Below are 21322 nucleotides of genomic sequence, written 5' to 3'. Positions count from 1 at the left end.
CCCGACCCAGTGCCTTCCCTTTGAGATAACCTCCCATTCACACTGTATATATCTTGTATGAACAGAGTTATTTGCAAGTTGTCTTTAGAATTAGAATGTGAGTTTCTGGAGGGCAGATTGGGTAAACTAGGTTGAGCACAACCAACGGGTCTCAAACATGGTCAATGAAGTCAGGGACGTTGATCTTAACTTTCCCCATGGAATGGACAGAAAAGGACAACTCATTCCAGTAGCCATGAAAGTGGATGAAGCAATCACTGGGGAGTGCTTAGAGCTTGGTCAGACATCAGAGATGCCAAGGTCATCCAACATGTTCTGGGCCATCAACACTCATCCTGACTTTTGTCTTGTCATTGGATTTTGATGACTCTGGAAGAGAAATATGTGACTTCCAACTTTGTGCAACTCTGCCTCACTTAAATCCAATTCACCTGCAAGTCAAGACATCACCCCTACAATCATTCTTTACATCCTTAGCAATCGGTGCAGTGCCTGGTATATAGTAAATACTTAACAAATGTTTGCTGATTGACTGACTTACTAAGGTCACCACCATGCCATGATGAGGCATCAGAGTAGGATCTAGTGCAGGTTGTGATTAAGCAATTTAAATGTGAGCTATCATCATTGTCTTATTCATAAGCAAAAGGATTTAATTCTGGGCATTCCACTGCTAGTTGGCTAATTAGCTTGGTTTCTTTTAAATTTGACAGCTCTCTCCTGGAACGCCACCTGCTCTTGAGAGCCTTTTTCAACTTCATTCCCTAGGGATTTCAGTAATGGAGCTGGAGCCTTAGAACTTCTTTATCTGTCTGTCTAAACTGCCTTATCTTCACACTGAAAGTAAATATTCCCACTTTAAGATAATCAAGTAAACCAAGCTCACTCATGACTGAAGATTTAGCAGAATCCAATGCAAGTGCCCACTCTCTAAGGCCTAGACCACATCTCTCCTGGGTTGGTCTATTTCCTTGTTTTATCACTTAAGTTTGAACATGACATTTAAGGGAGAGTCCATAAAGGTTTTTTCAGGGGGACAAAGTACCTTTATAATAAGTTGTAGGGTATACTGTCTAGGGAATCTCTTAGCATTTCAAGATCTGCTAGTAAGAATTTCTGCCCCATTTTTGCTGCCTCAAAGAAAATACCAAAACACCACCTCATTCCATAATTTGCCATTAATTTGGTACTTATAATTCTGTCCCCCAGAATAGAGGAATCTGAAAGAGCTGAGATAACTACCCAAGTCATCCTATCATTTTTCCCCAAAATTATCTAGTTTGACTATCTATGTTGGTCAGTTTCACTGGGTAATTGTTCTATCCATGATTACAACTTTAGAAAACTCTTAAAGAGTAACGTTACCTTTGACACAACAAATTCTCATAGGACAACAATAATAGCTGATTCAACAGGTAGAAAGACAGCCCAGATTACCTCAACATCACAAGGGAACAATAATCATTCTTCATCCACATAAGATTTCATTATATATTTTACATTAAGAAATGGACATAGTAAGGACTTAATAAACTTGTCAAACTAAATCAGAGACAGTGTGGTTCAGTGGAACCAGTTCGGGACTTGAAGTTTGAGGACCTGAGTTTGAATGCCAGCTCTGCTGCTTATTAGCGTTAGAGTCAGTTGGATACTACAGTGGGTACAACACTGGACCCAGAGTTGGGAAGACCTAAACTCAAATTTGGCCTCCACAAATTTGTATGTAACCCTGGGCAAGTCACTTAAACTCTCTTAGCCTTGGTTTCCTCAATAGTAAAATGAGGATGAAAATAAAAACACCTACCTTCCAGGATTGTTGTGAGGATCCAATGAGATACTTGTCAAGTATTTAATACACTCCCCTGTACATAGTAGGCACTTAATAAATGCTTATTCACTTCCCTCTTTTCTCTATGACCTGTGTTACTTTGGGCCAAATTCTTTATCTTTGGGGCTCAAATTTTTATCTGTTCGTATCCCTGCTTTGGGGCAGCTAAGTGGTGTAAGTGGACAGAGCACTAGATCTGGAGTCAGCAAGATCTGGGTTCAAATCAGCTTCAGACGCTAGCTGTATGGCACAGTCACTTAATTCTGTTTGCCTATTTTCTCATCTGCAAAATAAGCTGAAGAAAGAAATGGCAAACCACCCCAGTAACTTTGCCAAGAAAACCCCATATGGGGTCACAAAGAGTTAGACACAACTGAAAAACAACTTAACGACAAAAACCCTGCTTTGCAAAAGTTTTAGAAGAATCCACAGCATTGAATATTTTGGAGAGAAATTCTGGGAGGATGTGGGAGGGTGACTGGGACTGGTTCAGAGAGTATTCTGGAAAGAAGATAGAAGACAGAAGAGAAGCATACAATTGCAGAGGAGTGGAGGCATTATCTATATTGGGAAAAGAGATATATGGAATAACATTGGTATCTATGGCTTGTTTCTCACCCAGGGTCCACATCCATAAAAACTACAAAAACTTTGTATAGCCACAGCCATGAGAAAAATGGTCCTTGTGCTGTGGATTGAATTGGGTTTGGGCAAAGTACCCCACCTAAATGTATCCTCTCTTGTCCATTGGGTTCAGGGGTTTGGAGGAGGTGCTGGTGAATTACCCCCTCTCTAGAATCTGAGCAGGAACTCCTTCTTGCTCCCAGCAGTCAGAAAGTCATTGGCTGCCATAGTTCCACTGTATCAATGCTTTCTCCTCTTCAGTGAATGTTCTGTTCATTTCCCCCTTTCTATTATGATTCATTTTCTGTAACACATGAAACTGTTTTAATGCTCTAGCCTTAGTTCTGTGTTCATTGGTGGAGGTTGGAAGGGAGGGAGGGGTAGAAAGCAATGAGGAGTCCGTGATCTCAGACTTAAGTGACCACTCAAGCAGTGGGCTCCCCTCAGGAACTTACCAACTGAGAGAAGTTGGCGGCAACTTTCTAAACATATGAGTGGGACAAAGAAATAAAGTCCAGAGAGAATGATTTATAATCTGTTACCTAAAGTCATAAATTCTTCTGAGACCTAGTATTCCTTAATGAGCCCAATTGCTAAGGACAAAAAAAAGAGGGGATAAGGGAGAGGGATTGCTCTGAATAACACTTCTTGCCTTGCTCTACTTCTCATGCTCAAGCCTGAGTCACAAGTAAAGATTTCACCCAACTCCTTAGTGGTGGTACAAAATACAATAAACAAGTTACAAAACAAGAGTGTTGGAATAGATGACCATTAAGGTTTCTTCTTTCTCTCCCCATTCTAAAATCCAGCAAATTAACCCAGGCAGGAGGAACCTGCTGCACGTTCCCCACCCCTGGGTTAATTCACTGGATTCTTACCACACAGGCAGTATAAGTGTGATAATTCCTAATATCATAATTAAAGACACTAAGACTCAGGAAGTTCAAAAGACTTGTCCAAGAACATAATGTGGCATTTAAATCCTGTCTCAGCTACTTGCCACCTATGTGACTTTAGGCAGTTTACATTCCTGCTTTGGTCTGCAATTTCCTTAGTGGTAAATTAAGAGCAATGAACTACATATATCTAAGGTCCCCCCCTAATTTTACAGCTGAGACGAGACTTGAATTCGATGTCTTCAAACTTTGCTGGCCTCCATGCATGGAATGCACTTATTTTTCACCTCCATCTCATGGAGTCTCTTCCTTCAAGACTCAGCTCAGATGCTACCTACAGGAAGTCTTTTCTGACCCCCTCTCTCCCAATGGTCAATATTCTTTCTCCCTCCCTCACTTTTTTGTTGTTGCTGAGTCATTTTTAGTCACATCTAACTCTTTGTAACCCCATTTGGGATTTTCTTGGCAAATATGCTTGAGTGGTTTACCATTTCCTTCTCAAGTTTGTTTTACAGATGAGGAAACTGAGGCAAACAGAGTTGAGTGACTTGCCGAAGGTCACAGAGCTAATAAGTATCTAAGGCCAGATTTGAACTGAGAAAGATGATGAGTCTTCCTGGCTACAGGTCTGACTCTCTATCCAGTGCACCACCTACCTTGTCTTTATTCCGTATATCTTTATTCTGTGTAATCCTTATCTACAAGTTGTTTACACTAAAAGAAAGTTTCTTGAAAGTAGGAATCGTTTTACTATTTATATTTGAATTTCCAGCTCTAAGCAAAGTATGCAGCATGTGGCAGGCACTTAAGGAAGGCTTATTATTGGTCAGTAGAATATAGTTCCACCAACCTCAGCCTTCTGATTCATTCCTCAATTTTCCTTTGTTCTCCTTGTCATCAAACACAAAATCTGAAGAAAAAAATGTACGTGTGTGTGTATATATAGTAACAGACAGACAGGGGGTGCGTGGGGGAGAGAGAGAGAGAGAGAGAGAGAGAGAGAGAGAGAGAGAGAGAGAGAGAGAGAGAGAGAGAGAGAGAGAGAGAGAGAGAGAGAGAGAGAGGAGAGAGACGGAGGGAGGGAGGGAGGGAGAGAGGGAGGGAGAGCGCACAGCCCTTAACAGTTTTGTGCTCAGTCCAGTTAGCCTCAAATGCCACAGTTAAGGAGAAATGCTGAATAAATTTCCCTTGTGATAAAGTAGACTTGAAAGTTATGTTCTGGGAGTATATGCTAGTTCAGTGTTTTAGTTCCATAATAAAATCTAGGCTTTAGCATCATTAACTAATCTACTTCGTAATGAAAATTAATTACTCTGGCCATTAGACTAAATGGCTTCTGTCATCTGCAAAGACATAATTGGTACAGAAAATCATCCCACAACTCTGAAATAATCAATCAACAAAGGCTTAAATGTACACATGGATTTTTCTCTGTTCTTTTCCTTGTGGACCAACCCTAAAACCACAAAAAAAAAAAAAATAGGAGGGCAACAGGGTGGAGCTGCCCTTTAATAGGGTTTGCTGCTGGCAGTGAAAGCTTGAGACTGTAAAAGATCAGTGGAAAGAGTTTTCTTGTTCCTTGGGGCAGAAGAAGGAGGGGGCCTAGAGAGACTGGATAAGACCAGTCCTCTTGAAAACATAAAGAAAAAGCGAAGCAAGATAAAGCCCTCCTCTTAATGAAGATAGCACAACAGACTCTGCCTCTCCACTCCCTAAATCAGTAAAGCATTTGCTTTGGCCCTAAAGCTTGGTCACAGAAATGACAATCTTAATACCAGTTAGGCAATCAGACCATGCCAAGACCTTCTACTACAGCAAGAACAAAAACAATTATAATAGGTAACAATAAGACCACACTTTGGGTTTGCAAAATTTTACACACACGCACACATATACACATATACATATATACATATGTGCGTATGTGTATCATTTGATCACAGCAACCTTATAAGGTAAGCATAATTATTCTTTAGTCTCTTTTCAGTCACATCTGATTCTTCATGACCCATTTTTCGGTTTTCTTGGCAAAGATATCAGAGCAGTTTGCCATTCCTTCTCCAGCTCATTTTACAGATGATAAAACTGAGGCAAATGGGGTGAAGTGACTTGCCCAGGGTCACACAGCTAGTAAGTGTCTGAGGCCAGATTTGTGCCTTTGTCTTCCTGACTCTAGGCCCAGCACTCTATCCAATGCAACACTTAGGTGCCCGAATGCAATTATCACCTACATTTTTACAGATGAGGAAACTGGCTGCGAGAGTTTGTGACTTGCCCATAGTCACACAACCTATAAGTGTCTAAGACAAGGTTTGAACTTGGGCCTTCCTCACTCTGGGTCCATTACTTTAGCCACTGTATCACCTTGCTTCCTCTTAAGGGGGACCTAACTATAAGCCTGCCAAGCAAACTTTTTGAATTTGCCTTCAACAAAATCTAGTCAAATTCTCCCCAAATTCATGCCTGTTATTACTTTGGTCAATTGTTCTCATTCCTCCGTTCTCCTGGACCCATACATTATTCATTCATCTAATAAAGCAGTTCTTACATCTCTGAGTGGGAAGACCAGTGTGGGATGTGGGAGCTAGTGCCTGGAAAACATAGCTAACAAAGGCAGAAAGGGAACTGAGGTCCTGAGAAGTGATGCAATTTGTGAGTCACAGATGTAGAGCTGAAAGAGCTAGTCTAAGCCTCACCTTTTACAGGTAAAGAAACAGAAATCTAGGGAGATGAAATGGGTTTCCCTAGAGCATACAGATAATGACAGTCAGGGTTGGAGCTCAGGTTTTCTCCTCCCCCTCTCACCCTACTCAGCTCCAATCCTGTACTTGTTACCCTATGCCATGCTGCCTATAAATTAGTAACTGGCAGAGCTGGAATTAGGACACAGATTCATTCTGTAACTCTAGTAAGAAGTGTCTTCCTTGTAGGTAATTAGGTGGCATAGTAGATAGAACACTGGATTTAGAGTCAGAAAAAGCTGAGTTCAAATCTGAACTCAAATACTTGCTAGCTGTGTGGCCTGGAATAAATCACTTAACTTCTCTGAGCCTCAGTTTCCTTATCTATAAAAGGAAAGGGTTGAATTAAATGGCCTCTGATATCCCTTCTAGCTCTTAACTTATCACCATATGATAGAAAAAATTGGAAAGAATGAAATCTAACTGAAAAGAAAATATACCCAAGTGAAATGATGAAGAGACAATTCTAATAGCTCTACTAAGAAGAATGTGAGAACAATCCAGTTCAGAAAAGAGGAGAATTCTCCATATGGACTAATGCTTTGACTCATGCATATATACTATTCTAAGGTAACCAAGGCATTTTATTCACAATAACTCTTTGGAGTAGTTAGTACATGCATCATGACCTCGATTTTACTAATGTGGAAACTGAGGCTGAAAGACTAAGCAACTTGCCCCTGTTATGCAGCAATTAGATGTCAGAGCTGCAATTCAGAACGAGGCCTCTGCAAAATCCAAGGCCAATATCCTTGCCACTGCATCCCCAGATGCATTTCTGTGATATAGACAATTATCTCTATGAATAAGATTCTGATTCTGGCCCCAGCACACCCACACAAAAATGGATGTTGACAAATGTGAAAACCATGAGGATCATTTAGGCAAATAAGTAAATTACTAAATTAAGCAACCTCAATCAAGTATTCTGTGTAGGGGGTGGTGCCATGCAGCCAAAGCTTATCATGTTTGCTTTGAAGAAAAGTTCTTCGGAAACAGTGGTTCATTGGGCATTGTCCTGTGTAATCTCAAACCCAGAAGGTGTAATTGATGGCAGATTGCTCCTGGGGGTAACAATGAAGAACAAATGCATCTAATAATGGTTTACAAAGAATCCCCAAGGGGGGTCAGCTATTCTGCATCTGCTTGACTCCCCTTGAGCCTCTACAGATGGAGACTGGCTCTGGGTATTGAACATTACATTGAGCTAGATCAACAGTTCACAGCTTTAATCTCATTTCTGTCATTGATTCACTATATAACCTTAGCTCAGGCATTTAACCTCTTTTCTCGCAGTCTCATCAGTATAATAGCAGTCAGGACTGACCAGAAACAACGTTAACACAGAAAGTCCTATGAAAATGCTAAAAATCAAATTTGCGTCACTAAGATGAAAAAAGTAATGAATCTATCTTAGTGGGAGTTGCCCACACATATCTGAGGGCAGGACTTGGCACATCCTTAACACCAACATCCCCCCACCCACCCCCTATTCCCATTGTTTGTAACAAGCCTTTTATCATTTTGAAGCCTGAATTAACATTTCTGTCTCTACCAGTTGAGTTGTTTTTCCATTTGGCAAACACTAGCTTTTTCCTGCTGTCTTCCCTTTGGGGCACAAATTAACCCAGTTGTGCAATGTTTATTGTTTGTTATTCCTTTATTTTTGAGGGCATCCTCAAAGATGTCAGACTTCACCACCCCACCTCCAGTTGCACTGAAAAACTCTTAGATTTGTTGGAAGGGGTAACCATCAAGGAATCTTTGTCAGGGGTCTAGGGCAGTGGACATTCCTTTTCCTTCTGCAAATGATATGCCTCCAGGGCACTGAACTCTGGTCTCTTCAGGGGCCATTTCAGTATTGATCCTGCAATGCCTTTTCAGAAGACCCAGCCCTACTAATGCTACCAAGGACAGTAGTGCAATCCTTCGGAGGCAGATACACAGTGTATAGTAGGGACACTGAGAAAGACATGCCTCCATCTTTAGAGGGCCCTGGAGGCAGTTTTTCCAGTTTGAAAATTATTTAGGGCCCTTTCTTCTTTCTATAGTCTTAGAGTCAAGGCTCCTTCACTGCCTGTTAGCACCATCACCTGGCAAAGTGAAAGGAGGGAAAATAACATCTGCTCCTGAGGTCAGAGAGAAAGAAATTAGAAGACCATGCTTCATACTCTACCACTAATGAGGTAGAAAACCTGTATCACCTTCAGCAAGTCATTTAGTTTCCATAAGACTCTGTTTCCTCCTTCATAAAACAAGGCAGCTGGGTGGTGCAGTGGATAAGGTATTTGGTTTAGAGTCAGGAAGACCCTCTCCAAATTCAAGAACTACCTCAGTTATTTACTAGCTTTGTCTTTCTGGGTCACATGACTTATCCAGGGTCACATAGCTGGTAAAGTATCCAAGATGGGATTTGAACATGTCTTCCTAATTCTGATTCCAACATTTTAGCTACAGTATCACCTAGCTGTCCCTTAAGGGAAGGATCTCAGCACAAGCCTGCCAGCAAGCTTTTTTTGAGTTTGTCCATCTTAACCTTTCTCAGCCTCACTTTCTCCATCTGCAAAATGAGGGATTGGGGTTAATGGCATATACATTTCCTTCCAGCTCCAAATCCATAAGTTGTAATTAGATGGCCTCTAAGGACCTTCAAACTCTCTCAACCTATTTAGTGGCTTCCCCACAGGTTGAGGAAGGAGATGGTTCAATCCAAAAACAGCACATACTTATCAAAATACTTACAAATTTTTATTATCTCCACTCTTCTCCTGCTTCCCACCACCACCACCAATGTGGTTGCTGACAGTCATCTATATTTCAATGAGAGGGGGGAAAATGATATATTACATTAAAGAACTTGAAGAATGACCCTAGGGAAAAATAAATATGCCATATAAATGCAAGGTATCATTATATTATTATCATACTGTATTTATTTGATGGGAGATTAAAGTCTTCCAATTTACAGGAACTAGAGTCCTTTCCAACTTTCCCACGGTTCCTTTGTGATTCTTCTTTGAAGGAGTCTCCAACTTAGTACAACCACTGACCAAAGCTTAATGAGTACATCAGTATTCACAGTATCTTAGTTTTAAGCTAACTCTCTCTCTCAGGGACTAGTAGCATCTTAATCCAATCATTAAATCCCTTACTCACTGGCTTTCTCAGCTATTACTTCCTAGGCAGGTAAAATTAGGGGATGAGGGTGGGGGAGGGAGGAGAGCAGAGGAGTCATCCTCAGCCAAACCAGGACAGGTGTCAACCCAGTTCCTGCTCTAGTGATTTCTACTGGCCCCAGAGTGACTGCATAAGTGCCCCATACCTCAAACCTCTTTCCTCTAGATTGGCAAGAGGAAAAAGAGACTTCAACAAAATGCCTATCCAAGGCTGTTATGTTCTGACTAGTCTATACCATGAACCCCAAGAGGGATAGGGAAGGTATACATTATATGGACCTCATTAAACTTTTCCACCCAGGCAAACTACCGGTAGGAAAGAATATAAGCAACAACTGATTATTGAGAGACAAAGGGAAATAAAGTCTTATATTAATAAATATTTTATTAAGTTCCTGGTATGTGCCAAGACACTATAAAGAATACATATCCCCATACAATCTCCCTTCTTGAGAACCTTATGATCCAATAGGTATAAAGATAAAGTAACTGTAGAAAGCAAAGACTATGGAGAAGAAGAGACCTCTCAGAGGCACAGAATCAGAGAATTTCAGAGATGGACATGCCTATCTAGTATTATTCATACCTGAAAAAATTAATTTGACCTATAAAATCTCTTACAAGTGGTAACCCAGTCTTTGCTTTAAGATCTCCAAGGATGGCAAATCCAATAGTTCCCAAGACAGTCCATTCCACTTTTAAGAAGTCCTAAGTGTTGAAGCAGCTAGGTAGTATAGTAGATAGAACACTAGGTCTAAAGTCAGGATGACCTGAGTTCAAATCTGACCTCAGATACTTACTAGCTGTTTGACTAGTCACTTCACTCTGTTTATCTCACTTTCCCCATTTGTATAAGTGAGCTGGAAATGACAAACCACTCCAGTACCTGTACCAAGAAAATCTTCAGTGGGGTGACAGAGAGACAGGTGGGACTGAACAACAAAAAAATGTTGGGAATTTTTTTTTCCTTACATCAAGCTTGATGTGGTACTTTCACCATTATGTTTTATCTGATCCTTTGAGGAAAAACCAAATGGATATTATGGTTATGGATATCAGTTGACAGTCCTTCAAAAACTTGAAATCAGCAATCATATTCTGCCTGTCTTCCTTTCATCAGGCTAAACATTTTTAGGGTCTTCACCCAAACCCCATATGGCATGAACTTGAGGTCTCTGACGATTTTTGTTGCTCAAATTTGCCTAGTAAATGCCATAAAAGTGAATAGAATTGAAATGAATATTTTTTTTAATTCTCCAAGAGAAATAGATTTGAGTATGATCCATCCAAGATAAAAGTAGATAAAGTTACCGAAGTTGGGGAGGGTGGAAAGTAAGTAAGAAAAGAAAGAATGGGACTTTAGGATTGTGTGAATTTGAGCTTATATGGATGGAGGCCAAAGTCTTCTAAATGGGACCATATTGATTATTATAAAAGAAAAGTCCCCAAGACTGAACTCACTTATCATAAAAGGGAGAAGAATCTAGGAGCTCTAATTTACATGAGACAACATCCACAGAAGAGATCAGGAAAAGCTTTCATCGCAATCCACCTTAGCTTGAATCTGAAACCAAACTAGGATGGGCTTTCTGGAGGATTAAGGATCTGAGTTGGTTTTAAAAGGATAGAGAAGAAGGCTTTCTCACTAGAAAGGAGCAAATGAACCAGCATGAAAGGGAATACAAATGAGGCAATTGTGATATTTTGAAAGCACTTAGAAAAATATAAAAGATTGTAAAAGTTTCAACAAGTCTTTTCCAACTTTTTGTGACCCCATTTGGGGTTTTCTTGGGAAAGATACTAGAATAGTTAGCTGTTTCCTTCTCCAGCTCATTTTATAGATGAAGAGACTGAAGCAAACAGGATTAAGTGACTTGCCCAGGATCACACAGTCAATAAGTATCTGAGGTCAGATTTGAACTCACAGGGAAAAGTCTTCCTGACTTCAGGCCCGGCACTCTATCCACTGTGCTGCCAATAAACAATAACTACCTTGGCTCTCTTCCCACCTCTGTTTATGCTACTTCCTTCCTCCTAATTTCTAACTGTGGACACTTCTTGAGGTTCAGTTCTTTGTAATTCCCTATGTCTATTCTCCCTTGGAGAACTCATATATTCTCACAGTTTTACCATGTAAAGTTCCTCAATTTATCACCCTATCAGAGGCAGTATGGCCCAGTGGATAAGATACTGAACTTTTAGTTAGGAAAACCCGTATTGAAATCTTAATTCAGTTATTTAACTAACTGTGTAACCCTGAACGAGTCATTGAACTTCTCTGTGCCCCAGTTTCTTAGTCTATAAAATAGGTGATTGAACTTGGCCTTCTGAGGCCCTGTCCAGCTTTCAATTTATGATCCCAGGTTCCCTTTTCTTCCTCAAAACTCCAGGCAGTCATTCTGTTGAATACCCTTTCCTTCACTAAATTCTCTCCTCCCTTAGTGTTCATGGTGCTAGGCTCCCTTTTGCTCTCCTTTGACTGCTTCTCCTGGGTCATCTTATGGCTCTACTCTCAGTTCCTGTTCTCTACTTTGGTCATTCCCTGGAGTAAAGTTCTCAGTTTTCTATTTTCTCTTCATCCTCTCTCTCTGGATATCTAACCCATCTTTGTGCTCTTCCAAATGTCAAACTCAAACAGAAAGGGATCCTTGTGGTGACATACTGATTTGGAAAAATCACAAATCAATATTATCTATGTTGTATTGTATTTTTATTTATTTTCTTAAAATTTTCCAATTATACTTTAACCTGGTTCTACCATACTTAGAATTTTGTACACTTCTGCTGTATTCTTAACTCTAACCTTTATGTAGATGCTTCAATAAATCCATATAAATTTATAATTCCAAACCTGAGTTCTTCTCCCTGATCCCTCACTGCTTCTACCCTTGCTCCATACGAAGGCCCCACCACTACCTGAAATTCAACATGTTCATATACAAACTTGCCACCTCCCCCCAGATCTCCCTTCATCCTTCCCAATTCCTATCAACAGAACTACCATTATCCTAGGTACCCAACCACATCACTTTGACTCATATTTAACCCTTTTCCCCTCTATTCCCTGTGTTTAATCAGTTAGGAAGACCTTCCTCATAATTATCTCTTAAATCTATCCCTTCCTTTCCATTTCAATGCCTACCCCTTTCCTGTTGGCTATTTTCCCACCTGGATCATTGAAACAGTCTCCTGACTAATCTCCTTGTCTCCAGCCCTCCTTTAAAAAATTCATCTTAGGCAACTGAAGTCAGACAGATCTCTCTAAAACATTGCTTTCTCCACTTCACTGGCCTGCATTAACCTTCATTAGTACTCTACAGCTTACAGAATAATCTCAGGAGTCCAGGCTCCTCAGCTTGAAAGTCAAAGCTCTCCACAACTAAACCTTTTTACTCCACAATTATCCATACCCCTACTCTAAATTCTAATGGCCCCATTAAGACAACTCTTCACCCTGTTCAATATGGAGCAAGGGGATAGTAGATGAGATGTTATTCCTGGAAAGAAGAAGGGAGCAACAATTTTTTAAAGCTCTTTGAAGATTCCTAACTTTAGGAAAAGGGGTACATTTATGATTAGGAGTTTGTAACTACTATAAAAGCAAATATACTTCATTCACTTCCTATAATCTTCCCTTACTCCTACGACTGTGTACGTGTTGGTCTATGCTACTATGTATTGATTTAGATCATGGGATATAAAACTGAAAGGTACCTTATAGACCATCAAGACAAAACTCCCATATAAATATAAATGTTACAGGTAAGAACGGAATTCTAGTTAATATGTAGATTAACCAGGATGTAAATACACTGAGTCATTCTCAAGGCCAAATGTGTGTTTAAGAAAGGACTTCTCCCTTTAGAGTTTTTGGTATAAGGAGGGCAGCTAGCTGGTGTAGTGGATAGGTACCAGAAAGACCTAAGTCCAAATCCAGCCTCAGAAACTTATTAACTGTAGGACCGTTGGCAGGTCACTTAACCCTATTTTCCTCAGTTTAATCATCTATAAAATGAGCTAGAGAAGGAAATAGCAAACCATACCAAGCCAAGAAAACCCCAAACAGGGTCACAAAGTCAGACACAATTGAAGTGACTGAACACCAGAGGATGGAAGGAAACAAGTATTTATTAAATACCTACTTATATGCCTGTCACTGTGCTGAGCACGTTACAAATATCATCTCATTCAGTCCTCATAACAACCAAGGGACATAGGTGCTTTTCTTATCCCCATTTTACAGTTGCTGAAACTCAAACAAGCAGAGCTTAAATAACTTGCTCATGGTCACACAGCTGATAAATGTAGGAAGTCAAATTTGAACTCAGATCTTTTTTACTCCAGGCCTGACACTCTATCTACTATACCACTGGCTCCTTCTGAAAGTATCAAGTATCGCTATGCCTGGCTCCCTGGTATAAAATAAAAACATTATTGACTAAAAATAAAATTATATTTGTATGAGCTGGTGACCATATTCAAGCCTTTTAATTAGCTTTTAGAAGAGATACCTAAACAAAAACATATTGCATGTGTGTCCCAATGGTTCTGCATTGTGGAAATTAGCCAGTTTGATTTTCTGTATCATAACAGATATATACTTTTATTGGTTTGGTTTGGTTTGTTTCCGTCATTCAGTTCCCTATTTAGAATGTAAAGTCAGCATTTGTTCCTTATTTGGTAAAGAGCTTATCCAAGGGTGTCTGGAACATAATAGGCATTTAATAAATGCTTCTTGACTGATGCTTGTACAATGTTACCTAGAAGGAGGAGTGTTCTGCCTCGAGCAATCAGTAACATTTGGAGATGATCAGGTCTAGCCAGGGAGGGGTTAGGTTTTTAAAAGTCAATGCTTTTGATTCTTTTTCAGAGGTCTTTAATTGCAATTCTTATCTGACAAAGGGATGAAATAGTATATTGAAAGGGATATATCATGTGATTTCATTGGCATAGGGAACTCCCCGATGAGAAAAATCCATTTACAATGCAGATTTGCATCTTTTCTTCAATTTATCATCTTAGAGAGTTGCTTGAAGCATTGAAAGGGTAAGGAACATGTGGCTAGCATGTGTCAGAGGTGAGGTTTGAACAGAGGTCCTTCTGAGTCAGAGGCTGGCTCTCTATCTACCCTACTTGGCTACCAGCCTTTTGGACCCTAAGCATTAGGGAAGAGTACAATTCAACCTTTCAATACATATTTATGGTGTACTTTAAGGGGGTAAAAAGGATTTCTTTACCACAAGCCAGTTTTTTAGGTAGGTTACATAAGCATCATCCCCATTTATAATCAGGATAAATGACTTGCTTATGGCCATACAGCTTAAAAATATTTGAGGTATGATCTGAACACAGATGTCCTTACTCCTAACCTAATACCCTTTATAATGCACTACGATACCTGGATTATTCAAGGTCCTTCTCTTTCCTTTTTGCCAGATGCTACCTGCATCCAGAGAAAGAATTAATAAATAGATGTGCAGAATGATTTTACACACACACACACACACACACACACACACACACACACACATACACACACACACATACACACACACACACACACACACACACACACACACACACACACACACACACACATACTTGTATCTAATGACAGCCATGGGGGTGGGAGTAGTTGAGAGGGAAGAAAAAAAGGGGAAAAAGTTACAGGATAGCTTTATTTTATATTTAAAAGTAATAGCAAGTTATACATAATAGGTTTGCAGTTTCATGTGCAATCATCTTTTGTTGTTGTTCTACTGTTATGGAAATATTTGTTCTGTTTAATAAGTTAAAAATAAAATAAATGTGTTTTTTTTTTAAAGAAGAAAGAGTCTGGCATTTGAGGATATGCAGAGTGACCATATCAAATGCAATATAAAATTTTATAATTTGCTTTCCTTTTCTAGACCTGATGTATCCCACTGCAGAAGATAACTATGCATTTTATTAGTTGATTCAGTTATTTCTTCACTAAACATTTACTTCACTAAAAGTAATTTTTAATTTAAAATGTTTCTTTTTTCTTATTCTTCTTCTTATTAAGATATTTATTGATTCAAAAAAACCACCTTTGTAAACAATGCTGCTTTTTAGGAGTCTGTATCCTGAGCATAGTGAAAGAAAAGAGATTCTCCATGAAATTTTCTCTTGAAACCCAGATAAGCTGATCCAATCATATCAAGGTAAGGGGTGATACCACTGGAGACATGCAGTACCTTAGGAGCTGAGGAAGGTATGGTTTTGCAAAAATCAGAATCAAAAAGAACTGACAAGGTTACTGATTTGAAACTCACCTTCCAGAAGGACACATGTATGATATTTTTAAGAATTACATAGCATCAGCACTTTCTAGAGGGTTATTAGATAGTTCTTTTCTAAGATACTGAATAAAAGGAGAAACCTGTGATTAAGTAGTGATCCATGATTAAATGAACTGATAGAATTCATTGGAAGCTTTGTAAGAGAAATCTTAGTGGGTTCTTGCCTCTGAGGAGCTAGTTTCAATTTATAAACTGTAATTAATCAGATAGCCAGAGCCAGAGATAATTCATCAGAGAAAATGGAAACTTATTTCTATGTAATTCACTACTCTGATGATTGATTGACCAGTTACTCTGGTTATTTTTTGTTCACTGCTGATTCTGACTATTTATTTTATCCCAGTATCTAAGAAACTGGAAGCAGGAAAGAGCTCACAAGCTATATTCCCACCTCAGTGATAACAGCCTACATTTTATTGGGCTTCACAGTTTACAAAAATGTTATCATGTATGTCATCTCATTTGAGTCTCACAACAGCCTTATCAGGTGGGTTGCACATGTATGATTAATTTCATTTTGCTGAAGTTCAGAGAAGTTAAGTAATTTGTCCAAGGTCACACAGCTAAAAAGGTTGGCTGAATTGTCATTTGATACCATGTCTTCCAGCTCCAAGTTTGGCGCTTTTTCCATAACACCAGCCTTTGCCAATTCCTTCAAAAAGACACCATATAGAGATGTCAAGGGAGTGACTATAGCCCTTTTCATTTTTGTTTTTCATGCTCCTAGGTACGCAATTCCTAATGCCTTTAAATTCTATCCTCATTTTTCTATAGAAGTGAATTTGGCCCAACATATAACAAAGATGAAACAGCCAGACAAGAGTCTATTCGGTGGTTGTATTACTGAAGAGAAATTTAGACTTTCTGGACTATCGTCAGGATAATACATTCAAGATCATTTGCAAGGAGAACAATAAAGAGGAAATTTTCTAATATGAAAATTATTCTCTTTCTTTTTTTTCCCATGACTACCACCAAACAAGACATTCATTCCCTTTTTGAGAATCTTCTGCATTTTCATTTGGCACACAGACCTTCTTTATTGCTCCATGACTGCGGGTGGGGGAAAGAAGCCTTCTAATGTATAAAATAAACCATATGAATGTGTAAATATAGACAAATGGGCAGAGGAAGAAATGGCAATTATGCAAATAGTAAAAGCCAAATGGTAATCTAAATATTTCTAAAAGTGATATCTTCCACAGGGGTGCCTCTCTGCCCCCCAATAGGAATGATCCTTCCTCTCTATACCAAGATTCTGCAGACCAAGATAATTTGGAAAGACACAAGAGACTGATCCTTCAGGCTCCACCTTGCCTCTATTTCCCTTTTTAAATGATTTTTAAAATATTTGGGAGGGCAGTATATGGATTCACCCAAGGTTTACAGAAGAACATGGAAGGGATTTAAAGATTAAAGACACCTAATGAATCATCTAATCCCACGCCCATATGTATATGAATATGTTTCAACAAAAGACTGAACTTTGGTTAACATCAACATTAACCAGGATATTCACCTACTATGCTCTTCCTAAGACTAATTGTGAAAAGGAATATAGCATTGGGAGCCTCTTAGCGGTTTCATGGAATTTCCATAAAGTAAGTGGTAAAAAATTAAACTTATCTGTCACCACATGAAAGTACCACTTCAAAAGTCAGTGATTTCATCAACGTGGATACTTCTGATCATGTATATCCCCAACTCTCCAGGCCTTAGTAAATGGCTTCTTGAGTTCATATAACCAAAACAATACATCATTGGATAGTCAATCTTCTTCTGATGAGTCTTTCCACTCTTAGCTAGCCTGTTCTCAAAGGGACAGACACAGATCTCATTACTAATCCCATAATGGTAGCTTTTCCAGCCTGGTAGACATACTAGAGCTTGTGCTCTGCTGACAAAGCCTTGAAGAATCCAGGAACACCACAATGAAGCATGAAAGAAGACAGGGATGTGCTAGAGTCAGATCACACCAGCTGATTGTAAAATATTCAACATGAGTGTTTACCCCCTGGAAATTGACAAATATTACAAGTTGGAGCTTGATTTATTATTTTGTTGATTATCTAGTCTTAGGAGAATGAAGAAATGAAAAGTGTATATTGAGTTTTCACAGAATTAATCACTAAATCTTTACCAGCATATCCCTGAAAGGAGGATTTCAGTGGAGGAAGTAATAGAATTGCCTTCTTCAGTCTTACTCAGCATCATATAATTAAGATGAGGAATGATTCACAAGATATTATCAGGAATCTTTCAGGTCATTAAATCACCTCTGTTCCCAAAATCATAACTAAAAATAATGGAATTTACTACAAATTCAATTGAGAAGGATGAACAAACTTTAGGAATCAAGACCTCATAGGCAGAGAAAGATGGAGCCTCCAGAATTCCTCTTTTTGATCAGGAAGAATGCCACAAGTATTACCAGTGGAAAGTTTGTGAGGAGTCCCAAGACAGACTGGTCTGAGTGGTTATAATAGCAGAAGGAGATGAGATAGAACATTCTCCAAAGATTCTAGCCAGGATCCCCATGATTTGGCTGATAAATGATTCCCAGTGGGTGGAGGCAGCAGCAGTGCAGAGGAAGGAGAGCTCAGTGAGTGGGCTATCATGTCCATAAGACCCTGTGGATGCCTACCCAGATTTAAGTGAAGGAGAGAGATCAGTGGAAGATTAAGAGGTACTGACATTGTGGGATCGAACCATAGAAGGGAGAGGAGAAAGCACATCCTCATCTTAGCACTCTAAAGCAAAGTCCCAGTCAACCTGCCCTAGCTATAGTTCATTTTGTTCCCTCTCCCAAGTGGCTGAATGTTGCTGGAGAAATCTCATAACTCTGCAGAATGGACCCATTAGTGCCTCATACTTTCTAATCTTAACTAGATCCACTTACTGCACAGCATGTTCTTTCATTTATCTCTTATTGACTGTCATATCGATGGCAATTACTATTCTAAGCCTTCTTTTCTATCTTTAAGCCACAAAATTGCTATATTCTTCTCCCTCTCAGATGATGATGATGTCACTTCCTACATAATAATATTGATGGTGTTAGTAATAACAGCTGTTACTTATGTCATACTTTAAGAATTCCAATTTGTTTTCATTTTTCTGTGTTTCATCGGTTGAATGACATATTACCAAACCTATCAGCGGACATCCAGAGAGCTCCACCTGTACCCTCATGATTTGGAGATAAATTATAGAAGATTTCTAGCATGTTGAATAAAGCCTCTATGGTGAACCTTTTGGAGAACATGGGTGAGACTTGTGCGAATGAGCAGGCATGGATGAGTGGAGATCTGCAATGCTGCTCCCTCCCTCCTGAACTGATGAGATCACAGACCCTTTTAAGTGCTTTGAGTTAGGACTACAAAATAATTTGCTTATTTATTTCATTCAATTCTCACAAACAACCCACTTTCATAGATATTACAAGCGTCACTATCTCTTTCCCAGTTTATATACCATGTTCCTCTTAACATACTCTACAGTCCCCCAGAACTGATCATGTTACTCCAGTACTCAGTAAATTCTAGTGACTCATGTGCCAAGGACCAAACATAACTTCATCTATTTTTCCTCTACCCAGCTTTCTTTTTTCTTGTCTCATAGACCTTGACTCCCTATCTTATCCAAGCTACAAGTTCAGAGGCCCCTCCCAGACCCAATCTCACTATTGATCATAAAAGTTTTGATCTGCTCTATTTCCAGTTTGGGTTGGTTTGCCCCTCCTTAGCAGGTTAGTGGTCCCCACTCCTGGGACCTCCCAGCATTGGTGTGGATAGCCAATTTGTCTGTTCCTACTACAACTTAGAACTCCAGGCCTCAAGCAATCCATCAGCCTCATCCTCCCCAGGAGCAGTGATTATAAACATGTATCACCATTCTCAACATTTATTTGACTTTTAAAGTCCTTTACAGCCTGATACCAACCAATCTTTCCAAATTCGTTATGTATTATTTCCCTCTCACACTTTATAGTCCAGTCAGTCAATAATAATTTATTAAGCCCCTACTATGGGTGCTAACCCCTGAAGACACAGGGCTTTTGCAAAGGCAAAAGATTGTCCCAGGTCTCAAGGAGCTCAGGTCTAATAATGGAGATGACATGGATACAACTATCTACAAACAAGATTTATAGAAGATGAATTGGAAATAATCGACAGAGGAAAGGCACTAGAATTAAGAGAGATCAGAGAAGGTTTCTTTCTCTCTGGCCACACCTGGGCCTCCATCCTCATCATCATTCCTTTGCCTTGTCCATCTTCCAGGAATGAATTTTATGTCTCCTTTCCTTCACTACACAGAATCCCTCTATTCTTTCAAGATCTATATCAAATGCCATCTTCTATAAAAAGCCCTTCCTGACCCCCCAAGTACTAGTGTCCACCTCCTCAAGAGCTTTGCTTTTAATCCTCTCATATAAAATTTATTTCACATTTATTTTGTATATTCTTACCTATGTGTTCTCTCCCCCAGCAGAATGCAAGCTATTTACTAGAAGGGATTTTTCCATTTTTTGCATTTATTTCCACAGTTCCTAGCACCACAACTAACACATCAGTAGCTACTTGATAAATGCTTATTGATTGATTGAAATAAAAGTTAAAAATAAGTGTGAATGAAACAGATGATGCTGCACAAGATGAGGTGAGATCTGAGCTCACAATCATCTGGTCTCAGAACTGTAAAAGGAATCTCAGAGCTCATTTAGTACAAGTTTACTTACACACAAATCTCATCTATGACATGCCTAACATTAAGACTTCTGGTGATGGGAACCTCATTCTATTGGTCACGAAAGTGTGAATGTGATGTCAGCTAATAGAGAGTGTACAGTGCCTATCACATAATAACAAATGCTTGCTGACTTGATTTAGGGGGCAAAGTGTGATCATGCACTCAGCTTGGATTCCTGCCTTCTGTCCTGATTGACAGGTAAATGAGCACAAATTCACCTACACCTTCCGAGACCATGGCCCCAGAACATCTCACATCCCATTCAATTATCCACCAAAAAAACAGGAACTACTCAGTCCATACATCATGTCATTCGCACTACTGCCATGTACTTAATCCATCCTCTTTCTATCTAGAAATGGTAATCAAATTAATGGTACTATAAAGGAAGTGACAAGTGACTTCTTTATAGCTCCACTCACAATTCCTGGGACTGTCTCAACAAAAATTCCCTTCCCTACTCCCTAGTCTCCTCTGTGTGATATATGCTCTTATTACAATAGAGGCTTCTTAAGGACAAAGACTGTCCAAATTTTGTACTGGTGTCCCCATGGCCTAGAACAGTGCCGGACATACAGTCAAGTCAATGCTCCATCAGTCAATAAACATTTATTAATTGCCAATTAATTGTCAGGCACTGTACTAAGCACTGAGGATACAAATACAGGGAAAAATCTAGACAAAAATAACAATAACGGTCTCTATCTTGGGGAAGGACAGGTGAGGAGGGAAGACACCCAGTAGGTAGGGGTTTAATAAATGGTTTTTATCCATTTTTAGTAAATGCATAGTGTGTGCTTAATAAATGGTTGTTTATCTAATCACTCACTCATTCATTTGTATAGCATTCTGAACGTTACAGTGCACAAAATGATTTCACATGTATGATCTCATTTCCTCCTCACCACACTGTAAAGAAGGCAAGGCAAGTGCTATAATCTTCATTTAACAGATAAGAAAACCATGTCTCAAAAAGCTTAAGTGA

Source organism: Notamacropus eugenii, chromosome 4 (assembly GCF_028372415.1).
Source record: "Notamacropus eugenii isolate mMacEug1 chromosome 4, mMacEug1.pri_v2, whole genome shotgun sequence".
NCBI classification, from domain to species: Eukaryota; Metazoa; Chordata; class Mammalia; order Diprotodontia; family Macropodidae; genus Notamacropus; species Notamacropus eugenii.
This window is presented reverse-complemented; position numbering follows the sequence as displayed.